This window comes from Cryptomeria japonica, chromosome 5 (assembly GCF_030272615.1).
Source record: "Cryptomeria japonica chromosome 5, Sugi_1.0, whole genome shotgun sequence".
Taxonomy (NCBI): Eukaryota; Viridiplantae; Streptophyta; class Pinopsida; order Cupressales; family Cupressaceae; genus Cryptomeria; species Cryptomeria japonica.
In genome coordinates this window covers 544,242,110-544,266,218 of record NC_081409.1, presented here as the reverse complement: position 1 = coordinate 544,266,218, position 24,109 = coordinate 544,242,110, and the positions used below count along the sequence as shown (strand labels likewise).

The 24,109-nt window shown below is 34.3% G+C and overlaps 1 long non-coding RNA gene across 1 annotated transcript; it reads right to left on the bottom strand.

Moving 5' to 3' along the window:
* Window positions 1-1,688: 1,688 nt before the first annotated feature.
* Window positions 1,689-20,447, bottom strand: LOC131034576 (uncharacterized). Its single transcript, XR_009103811.2, has 2 exons — window positions 20,146-20,447; window positions 1,689-1,959 (listed from the first exon to the last, which is right to left on the bottom strand). It is a non-coding gene; the product is annotated as an uncharacterized LOC131034576 (long non-coding RNA).
* Between the last annotated feature and the right edge of the window lie 3,662 nt (window positions 20,448-24,109).

Genomic DNA, 24,109 nt, shown 5'->3' with positions numbered 1-24,109 from the left:
TAGAAAGGGTTGCATACCACCAAATAGTTTAAATTAAACCATAGTTATAAACCAAAACTACATACTTTATGCCTTGATCCCATGCCGAAACGGGTATGTAGGCAGTCTAGGGACGGATTTGTCCCTTGTACTCAGGCGTTCGGGGATGGGGATTAGGATTTGGTTAAGGGTGAGTTGAACATGGTTTCAAAGAACCTTTAGTTCCTCAAACAAAGGGTAAAAATAATGCTAATTGGAAGGTTAAAACTAATCCAACGCATACTTAGAAGGAATCTCGTATGGATTCGCTTGACTTCCCAAGCCTTTAAGCTAAATTCCAAGGTAGAACTCAAACTTATTTATATAATTATTTTTATATATTCCTAAAGACAACGACCTCAGTGCATTCCTAGTAGGGGAGTGTAGTCTTTAGAGAGTGACTCAGGACCCGGATGGTCCCGATGAGTCTAAAGTCTCTGGCCAAAGCATATCCTATTCTTATGAATAGATGCCTACCTGGTTTGGGTAGATGCCTATCTTGGATTGGATAGATGAAACCTCTTTTCCTGTATGGAAAAATTCCTAACTCGTATGGTTAGATGCTCATCCCGATTGGATGGATGCTTATCTCGTTTGGATAGATGTACCTAAGTATGTGATTGAATCAAATACAAGTGAGGACAAGCAAAAAAAAATAGAAAGTTTTGGGTTAAGTTAAGTGGGTTATTACAATCGCAAAATGCACCATTAGGAATCAAGTCTCCTTGTTGCTAAGACTATTACCACTTAGCAACTATCCAACTCATTGTTTAGGATGTTCATTCTAGGTTCAAGCCTTTTATAAACTTATCTCAATCTGTGTCCCCAAACAAGAAGGATCTATGTATCTTGCATATTAGCAATCTCCTCCTAAGGAACGCATCAAAAAGGAAACTTGTGATCTTTCCTATCAGAAAAGGAGTCTCATTTCTTAGAGAAGCATATACCATCATGAACCATGTGAACTTTTTTTCCAACAATCCATCCAAAATTCCATCCATAGTAAAATCTACTCATTACAAGCCAGCTTTAGTCATCTTCAACAGATTCATAATCAGGTTGTCATGTCAATTTTAGTAGTCCCAGTATGCTCATGAGGACATAAGATCCAATACATCATCCAACTCTCACATGAGAGCATATAGTTTTTTCCATGTCTTGTTTCATAATATCTGTAATGCCCACCAAAATACTCTGAAGAAACTAACCATCTAATATGCAAATAAAGAAAAAAAAATTGAAAACATCTATTAATGCAACATATACAACTAACTACTCATATGCATTTATCATCCATTAACAAGATATACATGTTTTAATCTTTCCCTAGGGTACCTCAACATCATTACTTACAACCTCATCAAGATCATATCCATATAAGCATAACATCATATTTACTACCATGATTCAATGCATTAAACTCGATTAACCTTCCTCTTCTCATGTATACATATGATACCTCACTATTTTATCTATCATGAATACATCCATTAATAATGCAAATCCCCTAAAACCCCTAAGATTCATTTTAAGAGCACCAATCCAAATATTCTTAATCCCAATTACTTATTCAACATCCTAGCATCATTACTCCATTTCCAATATTAATTATTACATTACTAATACATTTCCTTAATTAATATAGACATTCACATAACACTAAATGCATATCCATAGAACCAATTCCATTAATTAGCATTAGCCAAGTTACAACAAGATACAACATTACATTCTCTTACAAGAACTATGATGTTGGCCTAATACATCATCTACCATTACATATACATCAACCATTTTACATCAAGGATCATAGCTCTCAACTACAAATATAATTACATAATGAATATACATATTCCATATGAATCATATACATCAATCTGCTACAAGTATCCATCCATAGCTGAGGAGATAAGAATCCACATCACGCACAAGAGCATCCAACTAAGAACATCCCAACGGAAGAAGGTGTAATGCCCCGTCAAGAAACCCTAAAAGAATTGACTAAATACTATAGAAAAGGGAGCAAATATTTTTATTTTTAAAAAAATATTAATCAACTTACAGATGCATTAAGTTAATCATTGAAACAACATTTGTACAAGCAGAAGACTTAACTTAAACTCCTAAAGGGTTTCCAACAAAGATTACTCGATAATCCAATGAACATTAAGGTTTGTTAATCCAATTAACAATGAGATTATTTAAACCTACTCATGATAGATTGATTACCACAAGAACATAGAAATTAAATTCCATAAGAGATTAAACTAGCATGATTGAATATATACAATTGACATTAACTACATTCATCAAAATCCATATTACTGCATCTAATTAATAACTTCATACATGCATTTAAGATTAATATCATCTAAACTACATTATACCTTTTAACCATAATGTCATTCATACATCCAAAATAAAAGGAACCAGATGAACACATGCACCATACAATACCAAATTGATATCGAAGTTCACCCCTAATGGGCTACATCTTTGGGTCTACTTCAAATGCAAGACCCTTCTAATAAATAATGGGTGAAAAATACATAAGATTCACATCAATTACATCCTGCCATCAAGGCGTATGAAAACAATTAATACATATGACCACATGGGGTCCAAGAGATACATGAATAATCCAAGAAGAAGAAAGAGGATCCATATGAAACATAGTATGGAGTAAAAAAAGAGAACAATTGAAGCACCAGTGAAACTAAATCCACGCAATACATCATAAGCATCCCATGGTCTAACATGATTATCAGGAACTCACAAAAAGCATAAACAATTAGATAAGACTCCCACAAACAATGCTTCAAGCAAAATCAACACAAATTGTACACTAGTGAACATAAGGGAAGAATATCATCGCATAGCTTGGTATGGCTACCCTGGCAGGCCTCCATAGGTCTCGGCCCCCATCCACTAGGTTACCATGGCAACCTCTCCTGAACCTTCGGCCCCATCCAAGTCTCATGTGGACCCAACACATCCTTTTGTGAAGACAAGGTTGTTGGTTTTCTATTCCAGGCCTTCTCACTGCATCCTGAGTTTGTACTAGCACCCAACCCATGTGTGAGGCACAATTATCTTACTTAGTGTTTTCATCTACCAAACCCCCTAATAATTTATTAAGTTATCACTTATTTAGACACACTTTTGATGGGTTACCCTGCTACCACTTTGGGTGCGGCCCCCACTCAAAAGCCACTCTCCCATATGACACTTACCCAAAAATCAGATGAACTCACAAAACCAGGGTATACACAAGAAATAGTATACGAAGTTCAAAGCAATAGAAAACCATTTGGCCAAACAAGCCCTTGCACACAGATAACCAGTTGACGATCCTCTGACTAGAGACATTACCAATTACAATCAACCACATGACAACAGCCAATGCTCGCAATTAAGGACTTGCCATTTTTTTGAAATAAAAAGCGAATACAGTAATTAAACACGCATTTTCACTAACCTATAATGACAATCATTTTTCCATTTCATTTAATATATGTCGACCAAGGTTCTCTAATTCAACTACATTTCAATTGTATTATAAAATAAATATCAATACTTCACAATAAATTTCAAACCAAAATCTCAATTTATGCAATTATATTTATATGCTATACATATAAAAATATAATTTACTTTATATATTAATTAACCTAAAATTAATATTTATTTTTTAAAATAAAATATCTAATCTAATCTTTTCTTAATCAACTATATATTTTCAAATATGAAAAATAAAATTTCTGATCTAATTTTCTTTTAAATCAGATATATTTCTTCCATGTATAAAAAATAATAATACAAAACTATATATATATATATATATATATATATATATATATATATATATATATATATATTAAAAATTAATAATAATAATAAAAAACTTAAAACAAAATAAAATTTAAAAACTTTATAAATTTCTTTTTTTTTAATAATGGCCACCCATGCGGTCTCCCACGTGGGCCTCCCTCTCCACAAGCCTTCCCCATCGCCATAGGGTTCTCGTAAAGAGACCGTGATTGTATAGTGTCCTATGGGAGAGTGGCTTTCGAGTGGGGGCCATGCCCGAAGTGGATGGCTGGATAACCCCTCGAAAGTGAGTTAATAAGTGATAACCTAATAATTGATTAGGGGGTGGCTAGTTCTAAACATTAAGTAAGATATTGTACCTCATGCATGGTTAAGTGCTCGTATAGACTCAAGATGTAGTGGGAAGGCCTGGAATGGCAAACTGACCACCTTGTCTTCACGAAGGGTTGGTAGGGCCCGCATGAGTCTTGGATGGAACTGGGGGTTTGGCAAAGGTTACCAGGATAACCCAGGTTGGGGGTCGGGACCTATGGAGGCCTACCTAGGGTAACCATCACAAGCTATGCGATGAAACTCTCTCCTTAGGGAAACTAGTGTATTGTGATGTTGAGTTCACCTAGAGTTTTGTGGAGTCATGCTTGTATTGTTGACCATGTTTTGCTTGTGCTTAATTGAGGGTTTTCTGCTATCTCCTAGCACAGTGGGGTGGTTCCATTTTGGGATCACATGGTCGGGTGGTAGTGCCACTTCCCATCGGATGTTTATTTATGTGCCTTCATGCGAGGATTGGCTTCTCAAATATTCCCATGGTTCGTGATTCTTGGATCATCTCATGTTGGAGATTTTTGTACCTCTGAGACCTACGTGGTCATTTGTATCAGTAGATTATATTACCTTGGCAATTGATAAAGATGTAATTTTATATGTATTATTGGAAGCCATGTAATAATTGATTAATATAATCTTAGTTTATTTGGATGTTTATTATATCAGTTATCTTTATTCAATGTGCAAATGCTTTCTTGAAAAGAAATATATTGTAATACTTTCAATCTTCCAAATGATGAAATATGTTGTATGAATATGATTTATTTGTATTTAATAGGTAATGTTGGCAATTGTATGTATTTGAGTATCCTAAGATAGATAATTGGATTAACCTTAATAATTAAATTTAACCTTTCATATAATTCTTCATTGGTAACCCTTAAGGAATTCTTGTTGTTAGACTTCCGCTTGTGTAATAAATGTGCAATGTAGTATTTAAAGCACTTTTTGTGGATTAAACTTTATTTTTTTTAATTATTTCACCCTTAGTTGGTTAGTTTGTGTGGTTTTTCCTTTAGGGTTCCTGGCGAGGCATTACAGAAGGCATCAAACTATCCGACCATGTGGAACCAAAGGAACCACCCCCTGTGCTAGGAGATGACACAAGATCCCACACACACTCTAGATCTAGGCTAACACCTAACAACCAAATAATAACACTCCACACATCATGCAGCTAAATCAAAGCTCAATATAAACATAAGACCTTCAAAGGCTACTCAACAAATCAAGACTCAAAGTGCCAGGACCTACATGTAGGAAAAGAGTGTCATCATATGCAATCATAATGGGAACCTAGGAACCTGTCCCAACATCCATAATGCCCATGTAGAGCCATCTCAACCTTGAAAGAGTAAGGGATATTAGCTTACTTGAGTCACCAAGGTCTTCTCAACCATTCCCAAATCACTATAAATACCCCAAGGACATGCATTGAGGCCATAAAACTATTTCTTATCTTATTATGGTGAATTACTAAAACCCTTGAACCCTCCTAGAATCAATTAATTAAGTAAATCACTTGATTAAAAGGTAAGATCCAAATGAGATATTCTAGCAGTCTAGACCTCGAGTAACCTGGCTATCTACTCTCCACGACCCCGATCACTCACTTGGAAGCCCAGTCCCCCTAGCATGCACCTAGACCTTAGGGTGACAACAATGCACATCACATAAACATGGGCTCTCAATACAGCATAACTAGATAACAAAGGTTATACATCAAATAATAATCTCTGAGAACATGAACAACATATACCAAAATCACAGCCTTACATAGGCAAACAAGAATCATCAAAGAGCATCCAATATGAGCCCAAAGAATAATAGCCTTGAGGCATTTCTCATCTTGCAATTAATCATCTCAAATCAATAAATTATTCCTAGAACAACATCAAGAAACTCAAAAAATCCAAAAGGACAGCCTCTGGACTGGCAAAACCAAAAGAACAGAAATCTAAGATGACTCAAAACATCAAACACGGTAGACTAGTGTCTATGCAGAGTGTCTCAACACATATAAAAAATAGTGTAGCGCTTAAATGCCAATAAAAACAATGCTTTTATTTAACAATTTAGCACAAATAAGACAGAGCACAAAAAGGTCTCAAAACGGCTAGAAACATTCGGCCAAGTCCGAAAAATAAATTAAACACTTAATTCAAAGTCGGACTTAACAAAAATAAGGCGTAAATAAGTCACAACATCAAATAAATTGAATTAACCAAAACAACACCAGCAATCCATCCATCCAAAATTCACGACAAGCATTTCTAGAAAAGATAATCACAAAATACAATAGTCGGCGTAATATATTATTAAACCATATAATTAATTTAACAGAAACATCAATTTCTTATCCCCACAGACAATCTTTTACAAACAATCTATTTCAATAACAAAATAAATAGATATCCAACCTAGTATTTAGAAGTTATGGAAAAACAACAATCTGATGAAGCACAATCCCAACTCCAAGCTCCAAAACCAAAAATCCCAAAATCTTCAAACAATGCAAATTTCTCCAACCAAGGTCACACCATGACAATCTCAAAAAACCAAATAAATAGAATTCCATTCAAAATCCATGGAACATGTAGGCCAATCAAAAATAATTAGAAATATAATATTTCATACCAACCCCTACCCAAATTTGAGGTAAGAAAAATATAAAATAATATTATTTAACTTACCCGAATATCTCAACCAATAATAAAATAGGGTAGGTAGGATAAATAATTAAATAATAGATAAATAATTAAACCAAATGAGAAAATAGAAATTAAATAATAACCACCAATAAATAAAATATAAAGGCTTAGTAAAATAAACCCAATAAATCAAAGGCCCAATCAAAATAATCCAAAATAATATATTTCTTACCAACCATCTCGAAAATTAAAACAAGAATAATATAAAATGATATTATTACAACCTCACAACCAATAATGAGAGGGGGTAGGTAAGATAAATAATAAATAAATAATGGGTAGGAAGAATAAACAATAATAAATAAACCCATTAACCAATAAATAAAATAAATAAATCAAAAGCCCAATAAATGTTAAACCACAAAAATAATATAAATAAATAAATAAACAATAAATAATATTATCTCACAAACACAACTCCCAAAAAGTTCAATCATAACAAGCGGTAAGTAAATAAATAAATAAACAAATAATAACAAATAAATAACCAATAAATAGATAAGCCAATAATAAATAAATAAATACACAATAAACAAATAATTAAATGTATGGATAGATATAAAAATACTCCACCCAATATAATTTAAAGTGAATCCATACATTTAATTAATACTATCTCCCACATAAATATAAAATATAATAAATAAATAAATAATTTTTCGTGCATAATTATAAATGTCAAATATTATGATCAACAAAATAACATTAATAAATAATAACCCTCGATAATTAATTACCAATGTCATCCAATAATTTAATTTGTTATTAATAAACTATATAAACCAGTTAATTAATTAATAATTAAACTAACCAATAATTGCAACTCCTCAAGACAACCCATCATAGGGTAACATAAAATACCACAAAACTAAGACTGACAGGGTACCAACTTAAACCTAGAGTGTAGAATGGGATTTCATGTCATCTCCAATCAACTTGCCATTGGGATGAAGACACGCTCAAACCTGTGAAGCCAGGTGGAGTCGATGTCTGGTACCTACAAACCTGTCACCACCAATACACATATAGCAACATATACAATAACATATATCATGAAATAAACAGACAAGTGAAGGGGAATCACAATGTCATATCGTGCTTATGAATAAGTGGTATGACATCGTCCCTATCACAAACACAGTAGAAGGCAGTCACAACAACCAAGCATTATCAAAATCATTATCATATCTAATATAATCATGAAATAGGATTAGTACATAGTATGATACCTTCAAATCATCATAAAGTAGAATAAGCTATATCAATATGGCCTATTGATGTACAAAAAGGCAAGATGAATCAGGGAGAGGCACTACAATATCAGCCAATTAGACACATTGACAAGCATAGTTTTAAATGACACCCTCCTCTTTACTATCAACCCCCATGTTGGCCAAACAATTTGCTGCCATATTCGCTTTCCTGGATGTATGTGTGATTTTGAAGTTCCAAAGTTGATCAAGATAACACTTGATATGAGGCACCCACTATTTCAATTTACAGTTCATAATATGTCCCTTCAAGATTGCATTTATGCATACCAGAGAATCTCCTTTGATCACCACCTTTAATATGCCTTTATCCACACACAGCTCCAGACCTTTAGCCATTGCTATCATTCCAGCCTTATTTGTGGCTAAACCAATGTAGTTATATAGTGCCCATACACAATTGTTGCCCTCATGCCAGATGATAGCACCTATCCTGGCCTCCCCAGGATTTCCTATTTCCGCACCATCAATGTTAAGTTTGTGCCACCCCTTTTGTGGCCTTTCCCAATATGCCTCTCTTCTAAGATTAGGTTTTCCTTTGATACTGACAACAGAGGCTTTCAATGATGGCCATGCCAACTAGACTTCCTCGTCCCGCTTTGATAGGTATTCTATTCTTTTGCTTGTCACTTTACCGTCAACATATTCACTAATACCATTTTGAATGTTAAATATCAATCAATCGATCAATTAGGTTTTACCATTGAAAATCCTATTATTACATTCTTTCCAAATTTGTCAGGTCACCATTGATGGGCCAATGATCCAAATGTCACCCCACATATATTTTCTCCCTAACCATGGACATCCACTCAATAAATCAAATAATGATTTACTTATGGGTGTGTTCCAACCAGTGCACTCCATAAACCACTCTTAACACCTAGTCAATACAGGACACCAAAGTAATAAGTGATTCACGGTTTCCTCATCAAACATATACATGGGACACATGTTGAGGCCGTCAATTCTAATTGTTCTCAATCTATCACCTATTAAAATGCATCCATGCAAAGACACCCATAGAAAGGCCCCGGCTCGAGGAGCTACACTCTTATGAAAACAGAGCTTCGACAGCAAATTCAGACAATCACTAATCCTTCTTTGCACAACATAGCAAAGGCTGACACTATAATCTCCCAATTTAGACACACTCCAAATAATCTCATCCTCCTTTGAGGAAAGCATAATCCTTCTTTTATTCAAAATTCCATCGAGGACTAACACAATCTTAGAGGGGGGAGAAATCTCCACCATTTATTAGCATTAAGTCAAATCAATAATTGTCTCCTCTCTATTCCATGAATCCCTCCAAAATTTAGCTTTACATCCATTCTCAATCTTCCATGTCAGATGGTCACTAATATTACTACTGCTCTCCCATATAAACCTCTAAATTGTTGAACCACCTATTGAATTAGTCATCATGAGAATTGTCTCAGGGTTATTAATGTCCATGTATTTTCTCCTAGTGATTTGACACCCTAATTTGTCTGGAGCCTTGAACATTGCCCATGTCAGCTTCGCCCCCGGCACAAGGTTTTGTAATTCCATTCTTCTGAGTCTTGTACCCCCTTCTTCCTTGGTCAAACATGTCATATCTCAATTGCTGAGAGGGATTTTCTTATCCTCCCTTACACCTTCCCAAAGGAATTTCTTTAGGAAACCTTACAAAGTTGTTATGGCCTTCTTGAAGAATTTAAAACATGACATGAAATAGATCAACACCCCCAAAAGCACTAATTTTATCATTAAGATTATGCCATCTTGTGACAACCACTTACTCTTCTAGGACATTGTTTTAAAATATAATCGAATTCAATACTTCTTCTTAGTGCAAAAAATTTTTGGTACCAACAAATAAGGGAGGCCCAAGAAATTTGGATGGAATTACAAATATCTCAAATCCTAGAATACTTGCTATCTTCTTGTACACAACCTTGTTTGTATTAAAAAAAAATATTTCCAACTTTTCTTTGTTCATAGCTTGCTTAGATGCCTTTGAGTACTTATCGAGGATGATTTTGATCTAATTTGTCTCCTTGACTATGGCTTCTCCAAACAAAATTGTATCGTCTGCAAATTGTGAATATATAATTAGTTCCAATCTATTATCCACTATGATACCCTTACAAACTTTCACTTCTCTCTTTGTTGTAGTTTGTCTACTCAATACTTTGGCTGTAAGAACAAAGATGAAGGGTAAGATGGGGTCACCCTCACATAGGCCATTAGTAGCATTGAAGAACCAAAATAAGGAACTATTAACAAGAACAGATAATCTTAGTGAAGTAATGCAGATCCTAATGACCTCGACCTAGCTTTCGATGAATAGAAATTTCCTCAAAACAACCATTAAGAAAACCTGACAAACATTGTCATATGTTTTGGTAACATTGAGTTTTATAACCATACCTTTAATGCATGTTGCCTCAAGATTGAATGTATTATTTTAGAAGCCAGAATAATAATGTTTGTAATGTATTTCCCAAGGTTAAATCCATTCTTCTCTTTTGAAACAATCTTCCTTGTAATCTTATTTAATCTATTCACAAATGCTTTGGAAATTATTTTGTAGATTGTATCACATAGTGAGATTAGTTTGTAGTCCCCCAAGGTTTCACAGTCCTCCATTTTTGGGATAAGTACAATCATATTTTTGTTTAAATCCCTAAAAAATCTATGCCCCTATCTAACGCCTTCAACCAATATGAGAACATCAACAGCTAGGAATCTCCAACAAACCAACAAAAAATTGTCGAAAATTAGTCTTGTCTTGGGGACTTGTCAAGGTGAAGTTGGAAAGAGGTCACCTTTACCTCCTCAAAAGTGAAGGACTTCATAAGCCTGTCATTGTCCTCATGGGAGACAACACACAAAATTTTCTCAAGGACCTCCCCAAAATATAGGTGATTTGAGTGAATATTGTCCCCCAGTAGAGCCCTAAAGTGCATTGTGGTTGTCTCCCCAATATCATTTCTCCCACAGCACCACTCGCTATTGGCTAGTCTCACACAATCAATTCTATTTGTAGATACTTTTTATTTGACCGAAGCATGGAAGAACTTCATGTTGGAGTCGCCACCCGCAATTCATGATTCCTTAGCTTCATCCTTCTAGTACTCTGTAAGTCTCTCCTTTAATACAATTTATTTCAAATAATCTTCCCAGAACATACCATTTAAGATTATTCTTTCATTCAGGTAGCTAAGCTCTTCCTCAACAGCATACTTCTCAGTGAAGATGTTTTTAAATTATATTTCATTCCAAATTCTTAATTTATTCTTAATAAAATTCAATCTTTTTGCAAAATGATGACTTATTGTGCCATTGAATATGTCACTCTCCTTCCACTATCCTTAAAGCTTTCCTATAATCAAATCATCTCTCCATCACATTGACTCTAACTTGAAGTATTCTTTATGTTATTTTTCTCTCTTCCCAATATCCATCTGCATCGAGAAATGATCAGAAATTGATATTGGTAAAATGGACGTAGAAAAGGTAATATTGTTTTTTATCCATGCAAATACAATGAGGAATCGATCCAGTCTCTCTACGATATTAGTGAAGCCTGACCTTTTGTTCGTCCATGTATATACCTTGATTTGATGTAACATCAAAAAATTTACAATTGATCACAAATGCTCCAAAGTCCATCATGGTTCTATTGATCTTATTAATGCTACCACTTTTCTCATTTAGTTTTTAAATAGAATTAAAGTCTCCACCTAGTATGTAGTCTCTTATTTCCAACATATTAATTTTCTTTTCTAAGGATTTCCAAAGCCTCACTTTATCTTTTGTTTTCGTTGGTCCATAGATGTTGAAAATGTTACATTCTAAGTTAGATATTTGGCATCTGATATTGCACAACACATATTGAGGGTCTAAATCCACTGGGAAGAAGTTACTGATGTTGGGATTCCACAAAATTCCAAGTCCCCCAAAATGACCCCTCACCTCATGAAATCATCCTTCCTCTCCCCCTTTTTGTTTTTCCAGGAGTCTAGTAGTTGTCTAGATAATACATCTTAGGTCCAGAATTTCCAGTTTATCTTCTTCATCCAATTCATCTTCTGATGACCAATCATCCCCCACTTGTTCCTTGGGATCTACTATCATATTCTCCTCACATGCAATTGAATTCGTCCTTTCCTCAATAGGGAAAGTCCCTCCACTTTGTAGTCCTTCCATTTCTTTATTCTCCAAAGCTTACCTAGTATCGAGGCCCTTATCCAAGCCTCTTTGTATCTTTGATATTTGTTTGGAGGGAGATATAATTTGACTCGATCCTACTTCCATGAGCTTATCCCCTCTATCATTTCCTAGACCCTCTAATAGGGACAATCTTTGGCTTGTTGGCCTCTGTTTTTTGACTAGTTTTGTTTTCTCAACATTCGCTCTCTATGTGATTTCTTGACCCACATCGTGCAAATAGTATTTTTTGTCCTCTTCTATTTCTATCTGTTGAATCCAATGTACTCCTTGAACACATAGTTGGATATGATTCGAGATTCAGTTGATAGCCTCAATTTGAATTCTAACATATAGCTATGAGTCGTTGTTGACAATATTGACATCTATATCAAATGAGAGTTCCAAGGGACCTTCCAATTTTTCGGAAACACTCCTCTAGCCAATACTCAATAGGTAGATTATAAAGCCCTATTCAGATTAGATTGTCATAGGGTTCTAGTCTGAGTAGATCAAGATTTGAGTGTCATTTATGCATGTAAAATACGTGATTATCTATTGACCATAATCCTCCTTGGAGAACCTTGTCTCTTTCTTCTTCACAAGCAAATATTACCACAAAGAAGCCTTTTGGGAGAAATTTTGTTATAATCTCAGTTTTCTAGTTGTCCTTGATCCATTGTTGGGTCTTGCTGCTATTTGTTCTTGGCCCGATGAAATGGCATATAACCACCAACTCCTCCAACAATTCTATGTTCATATTTGTATCATTTTAAATATCTATGGTTTGTATTCCTTTGTGGTCAAAACTTGAGAAGGAAAAAATACCTTTATTATGAGATTCTTTCTATGTATTCAAATTAGGGTTTCTTCCTTTGTCCCTTTTTGTGCCATCTTTTGCCATTTTTTAATAACTAACTTTTTCCTCTATTAATTTAATAAACATTTTTATTTATTTAATTAATTTGTTATCCTCTTCTTTCTAATCCAACCTTGTTCACATGGATCATAATCTTAATTCATAGGCATGTGACAAGTGTCAAATTCCTCTTAACAACCTTTTCTCTTTCCTTATCTCTACATGACAACAAGTCTCTCTAAATTACCTACTCCCTAATATTAGCCCTCTATTTCAAATTAACCTCTTAATATTATTCACTCTCACACATTACTCAATCTAATCCCTTTACCTACCACTCAATCCTATTGAGCCTCTTTTAACTATGTGATCATGACCATTCATCTTTTAGCCTCTTAATCTAAGCCCTTGATTCTCTTTGTGATTTCTATAAAAGAGGATTCTTCCTTCCATATTAATCAATTAAGTAACCATTAGATCGCCTACATTCTACCAAAATAATTTTAGGATAATACATCATCACATCATCTTTGCATCATAGCTACCTCATCAAGAAACCACACTCCATTCTTTCATGACCTCTTGTGCAAAGTGCTTCATATATGAGAGTAATCCTCGTCAATATAGGATCTTGGAGGATAGGAAAACAATAGAAACAAGATTACAATGTGTGTGAAGGTATACTTGTTTGTTCTATAATATTTGCATGCATGGTAGTTCTCTATTGATTGTTTGTTGAATTAATTTGTAGATGTACGTTAGTGGTTGGATCATTCGGGTTTACAAATAGGTTTAAATTAAACACATACTTATGATGAGTTCATGGATGAAATGTATACAAATTAAGATTGCCACCATGATAGTCCAAATACAAGGTATGAAGAAAAAAATGTATATGAAGCCATACCTTATCACAACTCTTTCGTTAGTGAAATGGAAGTGATCTTAGATGTCCAATATAGTGAATCAACTTGTGAGATCAATGGTTGTGTTAATGTTGCGTATATCAAGGACATTATATTGTATATCAATGATGATGCTAGTAAAGATGAATGTTCAAGCATTCAATGTGAAGAACTTGAGCATGGTTTAAGTGATGATAAGTTTCCATGTTCTGTTCATCACGACGACAATGAACTTGGTTGCCTCTCTACTAATTATGATTGTTGTAGTTCCCCTTCATGATTCATACTATATGATGGTTAAGATAGATACTGATGGACTCTTCTTATCTCCTAATACTCCTTGTTTCATGATTTGTTCTTTCATGTTTGAGATACTTTTTTCTATCAGTAGATACATTATGATATTTATGATACTGATTCAATGTTTAAGGCTACTCGATTATGCTAGGGTTTACTATTTGATGGACCTAGTGATAATAAATTTCTTAGATAATATGGTTTATGTTTACTACTTATGATGTTATATCTTGTGCTAACCCTAATTCTGATAGTCTTATTGGATATGGATGATGGTTGTTTGATTATGCTATATCTATGTTTATGTTATTTTATTGTAAACAAGTGTGTAAGGGATGATATCACATCACTCATCATAAGGAGGATGTGATGTTATAATTCTCTTTCACCTGACTATGTTGATTTGATGAATATACATATACATATACATATACATGTTTATCCTTTGATGATGTTGTGCAGGAGTGCAGGTACTAGGCATCGACACCACCTGGTCCCACAAGTTTGAGCATGCCTCCTTTCCCAACAGTAGTTGATCAAAGGTGACACTAAGGCCCTACCACACCTAACCCTAGTCTATGTCTTAGGTTTTGACCTTTTGTCTTGCTTGCATTATTATTGGCTTAATCTTCTTTCAAGATGTGTACTCGTGAGGATGGTTATGTGTTTAGTTGTGTTTTATCCCTTTTATACTATTTTAATTGATTTAATTTAATTGAGATTTATTGTGTTATTAGGTTAATCAATATTAATATTTATTTATATTAGATTATGTGTAAGTTATGATAGTATTGTCTTTGTATTATTTATGTGTGCATTTGAGTAAGTGGGATTGATCATTTAATATAATTGTGTTCCTTATTTTTCTTCCTATTTTATAGGAGGAATTATTTGATTAATAATTATGTTTTATTGGTGGCAATAAATATTTGTGTGCATAAAATATCCAAAGTGGGATATTATATTGTTTGTTTCTTATTGAGTGAGTTTTGGTTTATGTAATTTAATCTTTTGTTGTGATTCGTTGGGGAATTCAGTTGTTTTTCGTACATGCACCAAATCCCATTTTTGGGAATGGTATTTGTCTAGGAAATGAAATGATTTTGGGGGCTGATCATTTGCTAGAAAGTTTGTGGATTTTGGAAGAAATTTGTGAGAAAGATTGCAACCTTATTTGTGTTGGATTTAGAGGATTTTGGTGAGGATTTTTTAGAGGATTGTGTGAGAGTTTGGAGGGGATTTTATTTTATATTATTGGTAAATGTGTGAGGATTGAGAAATAATGTTGGTTTGATGGGAATTGTTGTTTGTGTGAGGTTGTGCATGCAAGAGTGGTTCTCCATCTTCTCTTTGTCCATTTTCTCCTATTCTCAAGGTTAGATCCTTAAGCCATATGATTTTTATGAAATAAAATGATTTATGGCTTTGAAAATATTTTTTTCTCTATGTATTTAATTCCTTGATTCTATTCTGCAAAGATTATGTGTTTGTGGTTTGAAATTTGTAAGTTAGATGAACTAGGTGTTTCCTTTTATGTGTTTTTCTAGACTATATTTGGTATTTTGCCTCTTGGAGATCTATTATGTATCTTGGGGGTGAATAAATTGAATTTTGAGAAATGGGATTCACCCCTCTCAAATGGGTCTCTATCATTTTTTGCATTTTGGTTGGTTCAGATGTTGTTTTCTGAGCCCAAAGTCAACCCTAGGCTTCAAGCCTACTTGCTATTGTAAATGCACTAAAAAAACATGTAAATGTGATAAAATAATGTTAAAATGCACTAACCTGATGTTTAAGCACCACAAGAAGTGGTAAATGCACCACTTTAGGGGTTTTAGTGTAGAAACCCTATTTTGGCTTCCCTGTTTAGTTTCCAAGATGCGTGTTGGTTCGGGTCAATCCAAAGGCTTGTTCTCGGGTTTGTAAATTTTTTCATGCAATTTATAGAGTATATATGAGTTTTTTGTAGTGTATTAATTTTTCTCCTTTCATTTCTATGCATTCATTCATTATTTATTGTTGGATCTACATGCATGAAGGTGTCTTGAGTACATTTGGATAAAAGAACATTATGTGGTTCAAATAGTGAATTATTGTTCAGATTTTGATATAGGACCAATGTGATATAAATTAGATGGTGTGATTTATATATTTATACTTGTATTTATATTGGTGATCATAGGCTCAATCCCATACTTTGATGATTATAAATCACTAGATTCGGGACTTAACCCTTTTGTTGATTGGGGTCTTATGGAGGTCTACTTTAATTTAAGAGATAGATTGTGATAAATCATTATATGTACCTCAAATGTGTATGAGTTTGTTGTGATAATTTTTTGTACCCATACGTTAGTGGTGTCTAGGTGAAAAATAGGGGGAGTGGCTTCCATGTGAGTGTCAGGGCCCAAAGTGGTTGTCGAGATCACTCATTGGAAGTTTCTTTAATAAAGTGATAACATTAAATTAAATGAATTAAGCGGTGGGTAGAAAACACACACATTAATAAGATAATTATCAGTAACCTATTCATGCCTCATGTACTCACATAGATAGAGGATGAGATCTCATGGACTAGAGTGCTTGTTTAGACTCGGGATGAGATTGGGAAGACATGTATGGTAGATTGACTTCCTTGCCTCCATGGAATGATTGTTTAGTTCCACATGTGCAGTCAAATGGGCGTCGGGGTCTAGAGTTTGGAGAGGGTCTGACTGCTAGGATCACCCATGTTGATTCCATGTGAATACACTCTTCCCTAGTTGTAGCGTGATACCCTAGTCTATGTGGTGATGTGCAAAAGCCTCTGGTAGTTAATGTTATGTACTAATTCATTATTAGATTTAATCAACTAAGTCATTGTCAATGTCATATAATCCCAAGAAAACAAGTGCCAGATCAAATCATCAGGAAGAAATCATCTGATGCTCATTTTTATCTAACTTGTTTGTTCACTGTGAAGATACAGGAAAAGTGATGTTGTTGTTCATAAAATTACAACATGTGGACTAAAATGTGGCTCCCACAAGGGTTGAGCGCAGCATGTTGACATATGAAAATCCAAACAGTGCAATGATAAAGTCTAGAACATAGCATCTTAAAAGCCACAGTGAAAGCACAAAGAGTAAATCTGAGACAAAAGAGAAAGACAATGAGAGCAGAGAATATTCTTAGATGAAACAAAGACAATGACATCAAGAATATATACAGTTTTATATCAGAAAAAGGAAATATATGCATGAATGACAGTGCCACGAGGTACAAAAGACAGGGCAGCTCATTTATAAGCAGTTATAAGAGATACAAATAATTGCACAATGATCAATGTCATTCATTAATAGAGTTATGGTTTCCACCATAGCAGCAGCAGCACACAATGTTAGTTGATAAAGCACAATCATAGTATGTCCCATGTTCACAGTCAAGTCAGTGGTGGCAAGAAGCATGGAGGGACAATGGGTTTGTAAAGACACGGATGTTTTCAAAAGACTGCATTTATTCACAGTTTGCATCGTTGTGAGACAAATATAGTCATAAAGCACACCCACAGATAGCCATAAAGGAGATCATGTCCAATCTAGATTCTAGGTGTCAATGAACAACTTCATTCTATCATAGAGCAGTCCCTAAAGAAGATGAGTGCAACCATGAGTTTTCTCATAAGAGTATGAAGGATAAACAAGGAGGTTTATCAGTCCAATGATAGTCCATTTGAGCAACACCAAAAGTTTGAAGCAGTCATAATCCTTAGTATAGAAAGCAAGGATCAAATTTTGATCACAATGCAAGGTCATGGACAGGGAATGGCAAACTTTAGGGACAATCCATGGCACAATGTTCTCCATAAGCCTTGAAGTGCACAAAGACAACCCATTGTCTAAAACAAAGTCAAGAAGGAAAAATGTAGTAGATACAGTTAAGAGCCTTGGCAGTGATATATGGAGCTTAGACATTTGACAGTGACAAAGTTCCTACATTCATTTTAGTGAGTAGCATTTCATTTAATTCATAAGAAGATAGAGGAAATTCAAAGATGCATTTGATATTGGCAATGTCTTGAGACCGTTAGGCCAATATATCTCAAAGACTCCTTGATTTGCAGTATACGAAGATAGTTTCAAATTGAAGGAAGTCTTCAAGCTACAGAATTGCAGTCATTATTATAACAAACCATGCCATTGAATAGAGGCAGATCTTCCTATAACATGGTGATGAATGGTAACAAAACAGTTAAAATATTTGTCTACAATATAGAAAATACAATCACAAAGAATCCATTATGAGATTTCACAATACTCTTAAGGTCAGCAACAGCCTATGCAACCAAACAAAAAAGTTATTGTGAAGGTTGTATTGTAGAGGTAGGGCTTCTGAAAGACCAATGACAGTCCACGAGATCATATAATGACAGTATCTTCTTGTTATCAAGAAAAGTAGTATTGGTCATCATTAGAGTTGATAGGTTTGTATCAAATACAATGAGCAGCTTGTGAAGAAGATTAGAGTTTTAGAGGACTGTCACAATATGCAGTCAAAGCATCTTAAATTGCAAAATTCATAGTGAGGATGGATATAACCATCAAATGAGCAAAGATTCTCAAAGAGATCACAGTAACAGTAAGGTCAAGAAGCCATTCACAAAATGTGCCAGAGAAAATACAGTCCCTATGCTCAAATGACAGTCATGGCAATGCAAGAGAGAAAAAGCAATGAAAGATGTAAGGCTTTAGGCTTAGTGGCAGATACAGTTTAGATTTGTAATGATAAATGATCGAAAGTTGACTCGGAGAAGGAATGTTTACAAGAATGTTGTCAAGGGTATAGTCTTGAAAGAGAGCATTATTTAAAATAAATCAAAAAGGTAGCACATAGTCCATTCAAATAGGCAAACACAGTGGTATCACACCATAATATATCAGTATAAAGTGTTGCTGGTGTAGATAATAAAGGACATGGGTTATGTGAGCAGCTTGCATAGTGAAACCTGATATATTCATAATGACATTTAAGAGCAAATGCATTCATGGTCCAAAGCAATGAATGAAGGGTTGTAGAGATAATAAGAAGCAAATCATCACACAAGTATATATGAATGCAACTGTGATAACAGATTATACAGTCAGAAGAAATCAATCAAAGACAAATTCATAAATATAGTGACAGCCATCTGATAATTAGAGTTCATTAAATAGAATAAAACCTAAAAGCTAGCAAAGACAATATATATGCAAAAGCCTTAGATCATTCATGATCATAAAAAAAAGTCACTGTTAAGGGACAAAGCAGTAGGTGTGAAAGGCTCTCAAAACTCAAAGATGGTTGCCAAATACAAATAACACTGAAGGAGAGGACAACTCATAGCATAAAGATCACTATCCATTTTTATAAAATATAGTCATCAACAAGAGTACACAGTGATTCTAAACAAGAATGAGTAACCTCAGATACCAAAAGGGCAGCATCTTGAAGAGATAGGGCAGGTCTGAGCATTAACCAAATTTGGTACAAGGTCATACCAACAGATAGAGTAGAAATCCATGCATCTCAAGACAACCATTTCCAAAAAAATGGTGCAAGCCCTCAAAGCTACATGGGTAAATATAGATAAAAACACCTAAAATGTGTAAAGAATGGTAGAAGATTTACAAGAAATGGATGCACTATCTCAGCATGAAGAAAGTACAATAAGCGTGAATAATATCTTGGCAATCACAGAGAGATAAGCTTACCTCGCGCTTTTATTTGTCAAAATCTCCAAACAATCATCAGGTGTAGAAGCAATATGGACTGTATTCAAGCTTGAACCATAGGGTTTCATGGCGGTGCTCTCCAAAACCAAGATCAAACAGCAGTGAAAGCAAATGAAGAAAGTATCAAAAGTTTTTTTGCTTTGGTGTTAGGGCTTGATAACCCTAAAGAAGCCCGATAAGGCCAATGCTTTTTGCCTTTACATTGAAAAATCTTTATTCTCATGTATTTACTATGGCATCATATGTGCCTTGTAAATCATTAAGTGTGCATACACTTCTTAGGCCTTAGCTATAAACCTTCTTTTGTTTTTCAAAATGGCTCCTTTATTCTTGCATTTATCTCGAGCTGTAAATATTTATTTAAGTGATGATCATAAATCACTTTAAATAAATGATTTTTTGAAATACAAATAGAAGAGGACAAGTGTTAATGAGAGATAAACCAAGGAGGAAGAGTTAGTTGAGCATTTGTTTTGATCTAGGATCTTTGGAGTTCTTTGCAAACATGGGGAGTAAAATTAGGTGATTAGACACCTAATTGGTAGTTTGACTTCAGTTAGAGAGTCCAAATGGATGAAGTATGGATCAAAGAGGATTTTTAGGCTTTTGACTCCTTGTTTATGGCAGTTACATCCCTATTTTGGAGGGATTTTCAGTTGCATTCGACCCCCTTTAGTTTGTTTTTTAGTTTGTTTTCAATTTAACAACTCTTGAGACATTCTTGGAGGAGCTTTCTGTTAGTCACATGCCTAATTTGTAGGAGAGGTAACAACACATCATTCTTGGAGCCAAAATTCAAATTTTGAATTATTGGAGCCTTTTGTATAAGTCACTCTTCTTCACTCAGTTTTCTCTAGTTGAGTTTGTACCTGCAGTGGCAACAAATATTCACACTTTCTGTAACTCATTTCTCATGAGTATTTTTCCAGATTTTGTAATACAAGCAATTCCTTATACTCAGTAAAGAAGTTGAGCTCCTTTTCAGATTATCTTGTTGTCAAATTGTTGTATGTGAATAGTGAGTTAAGAATATTGTGATTTTGATTAAAAAATCCTTTATTTTTATACAATTCCTTCGATGTTTGGTTCAAGAGTAGTATGCTAGGCTACAGGGCTTTGAATGTGTTTTCATTTTGATGAATGCAAGTTATGAGAACAATATTTGTTTTCTTTCAAACAAGCATCAAATATTGAGCCTTTCAATGAAACATTTATACAAATCATGTGTAATTAAATTGTGAGTTATTTTAGCTTGTTAGCTGAGTATTTTGTGAGTTTGTCACCATTTCAAATCTTTTATCCATTGGTGTTTCACCTGTTAGTAGCTTAATTTTCAATTTATGCATATCCTTCTTACTCTTTTCCAAGTCAAGATTTTCAGTTAGTTTTAGGTGATCAAAAATGAAGTCGACCTATAATCCGAAGGTGTACTCTCACTATAGGAAACCCACAGCCTGAGAGTAGTCCCATGTTGCACGAGATTGTAGTTTTTTCGCATTTACATCAAGTACAAATACCTGTGACAATAGTTATATAATAATGTGGAAAGTAATCTTAGAAATATTTTGATTTGGGATTTAAAATGAACCTAGTTTCTAGGAGTAATCATGTTGTTCATTTCTTATATGATTGTTGCTAAATTTACCCTTCAAGTTAAATTTGTCTCACATAAGATCTCTCAATGACTTATTTGGTTGAATATTGAAATGTTTTAAGTTGTGGGAATAGAGAAAATTTTCACCTCTAAGACTTCTGATTCATGTTGTTATATGAGTATAAAGAAGTAATGTCCTTCAAAACTCCAAACTCCACTATTCTCCACAATGATTTTCACCTATAACATGTGGAAGGAACTAAAAGTTTAAAAATAAGATATCCACGTGCTATGGAGGTATTTGGATTTTACTTAGAGGGAGAAGAGCTTTATGCCTTTATTAACCACGGGTTAATGGGATAGTTCAAGGTTAAGCCAAGTTCACATTCCCACGTAGAAGGAATAAGCCCTAGTTCTTTTGAGTTCTAAATTGTAGTTCATGGCGGCCAGGGCAGTTTGGAGCTCAAAAAATGGATCATGCAGTAGCAACAGGATGTTTGTACGCAAAGAGTGGCCCAATAATAACTTATTCACATATTAAAATGACCATGCAAGGCTCATGCAAAATTCATAAATGTGTATGTTTCATGAGGTCTGCCTTTATAACTTTCTCATTGTTTTTTATAAGGCATGTGTGGTGTGAGCTAATATATACATAGGGTTTATTATTTCTATATTTCATAAAACCCTATTGGATCTTTTCTTCTCTAAGTCACCATAAAATATGGAGTAGAGTTATGAAAGAGAATTTCAATGTAGCTTATTAGAAGCAGAAAATCAATTTCATAGCAGACAAAACAATGATTAGAGTAGTATAGAAATCAAAGGTCACAAGAGAAACAATGCAAAAGCAACGAGTTTGCAGAACACTAAGAAGAAAGAAGAGTGTGAGATCTCAATAACATTCACAAGCCTCTAAGATTGCGGTCACAGCAACAAAGATATCAAAGACAGTGAATTGTAGCATATGGTGGCTCCAAGAATTCAAGCCTTCAAACACTATAGAGACGGCCTTTTGAACATAAATAAAAGACTGTCATCATATTGTGAACATGACCAAGAATGGAAGATTGTAGTAGTCCCAACAGATACGGTGCGGAGATCAGTGACAAAGCAGTCATGAAGTTTTGATGTAGATTTGGGACAGCAACCTCAACCCATTAAAGATAGTAATAATACCACATTTCAGTCTTTGAGAAAGAATGCAATGAGTCCATACAAAAAGACAAAGAAGAAAAAGAGCAATGGTAAGAAAGCTTAGAAGCTAATCTTTAAAGCTTCAAAACCCCATATCTATTCACAATCACAGTCCATTAATGAAGATCAAACCTTAACAAGAAAAGTGAGGACAGTAAGAGGGTTTGAGAGGGGTAAGAGCAGCCTTTTCAAAGACACAGAACACAGTCATAAACTACAAAAGGGTTGTAGCATTAAAAGATAGTTATTATATAGTCCACATATGGTTATGATAGGTGATAGCTCTACCTGGTAGTAAGGTTCCTTGAAGTTCAAGTAATAACTTAGATCATCAAAATTACATCTTCATTATGAGATAGCCACTATCTTTGAGGAAAAGGTTGCAGTTAATAGAGTTTTGGGAATGAGCACGGATACAAGTTATCATACTTTCACACTGGGAAGCCCCTATCAAAAATCACACAAGAACAATCAAGGAAAATACAGTGAAAAGAAATCAGAAAATACAGTCATCAAATTAGTTTGCAGTATAAAGGTTAATGCACAACCAATACAAATCCCAACAACAGTTACAAAGATATCAATGCAGCTTCAAGGATTAAGGATTTGTCATATCAAGGTGACAAAGCAGTAAACTCAAAGATGTAAGAACAACATCAAAAGTGCAGTCCAAGAATCCTAACGTAGTGTATCAGAGCCTAACACAACAATGCAATCACAGAACAAACAGTATGATTCAAAGAAATGGTCCTAATATTGGGATAGTATTAATACATCCACACACAAGGGTTAGTCCATGAAATGACAAAATATAGTCCTAAGAGACACAGTAGAGGGCAAAATACGATGATAGAATATCACAAGCCAGTCCAAAAGCACTTAGAGTAGCACTCAAGCAAAGGACAGATATTCAAAGGCGTGGAATAATGATTGTTCATGAAGAAGAAGACAAGAAGTTTTTAATGAGAGTAAGGTGCTCAAGGTTGAGGATCTTAGGCCTAATTCACAATCATAACAGTCCTCTGTCAAATGGTAGAAGGCACTGTAAAGTTTGTGAAGTCTCAAAAAATATTCATACACCGATATAAGGCACAATAACCATGAAATAGCAGTAATCAAATTTATTAGGATTGTCATGACACAGTTTGGGCA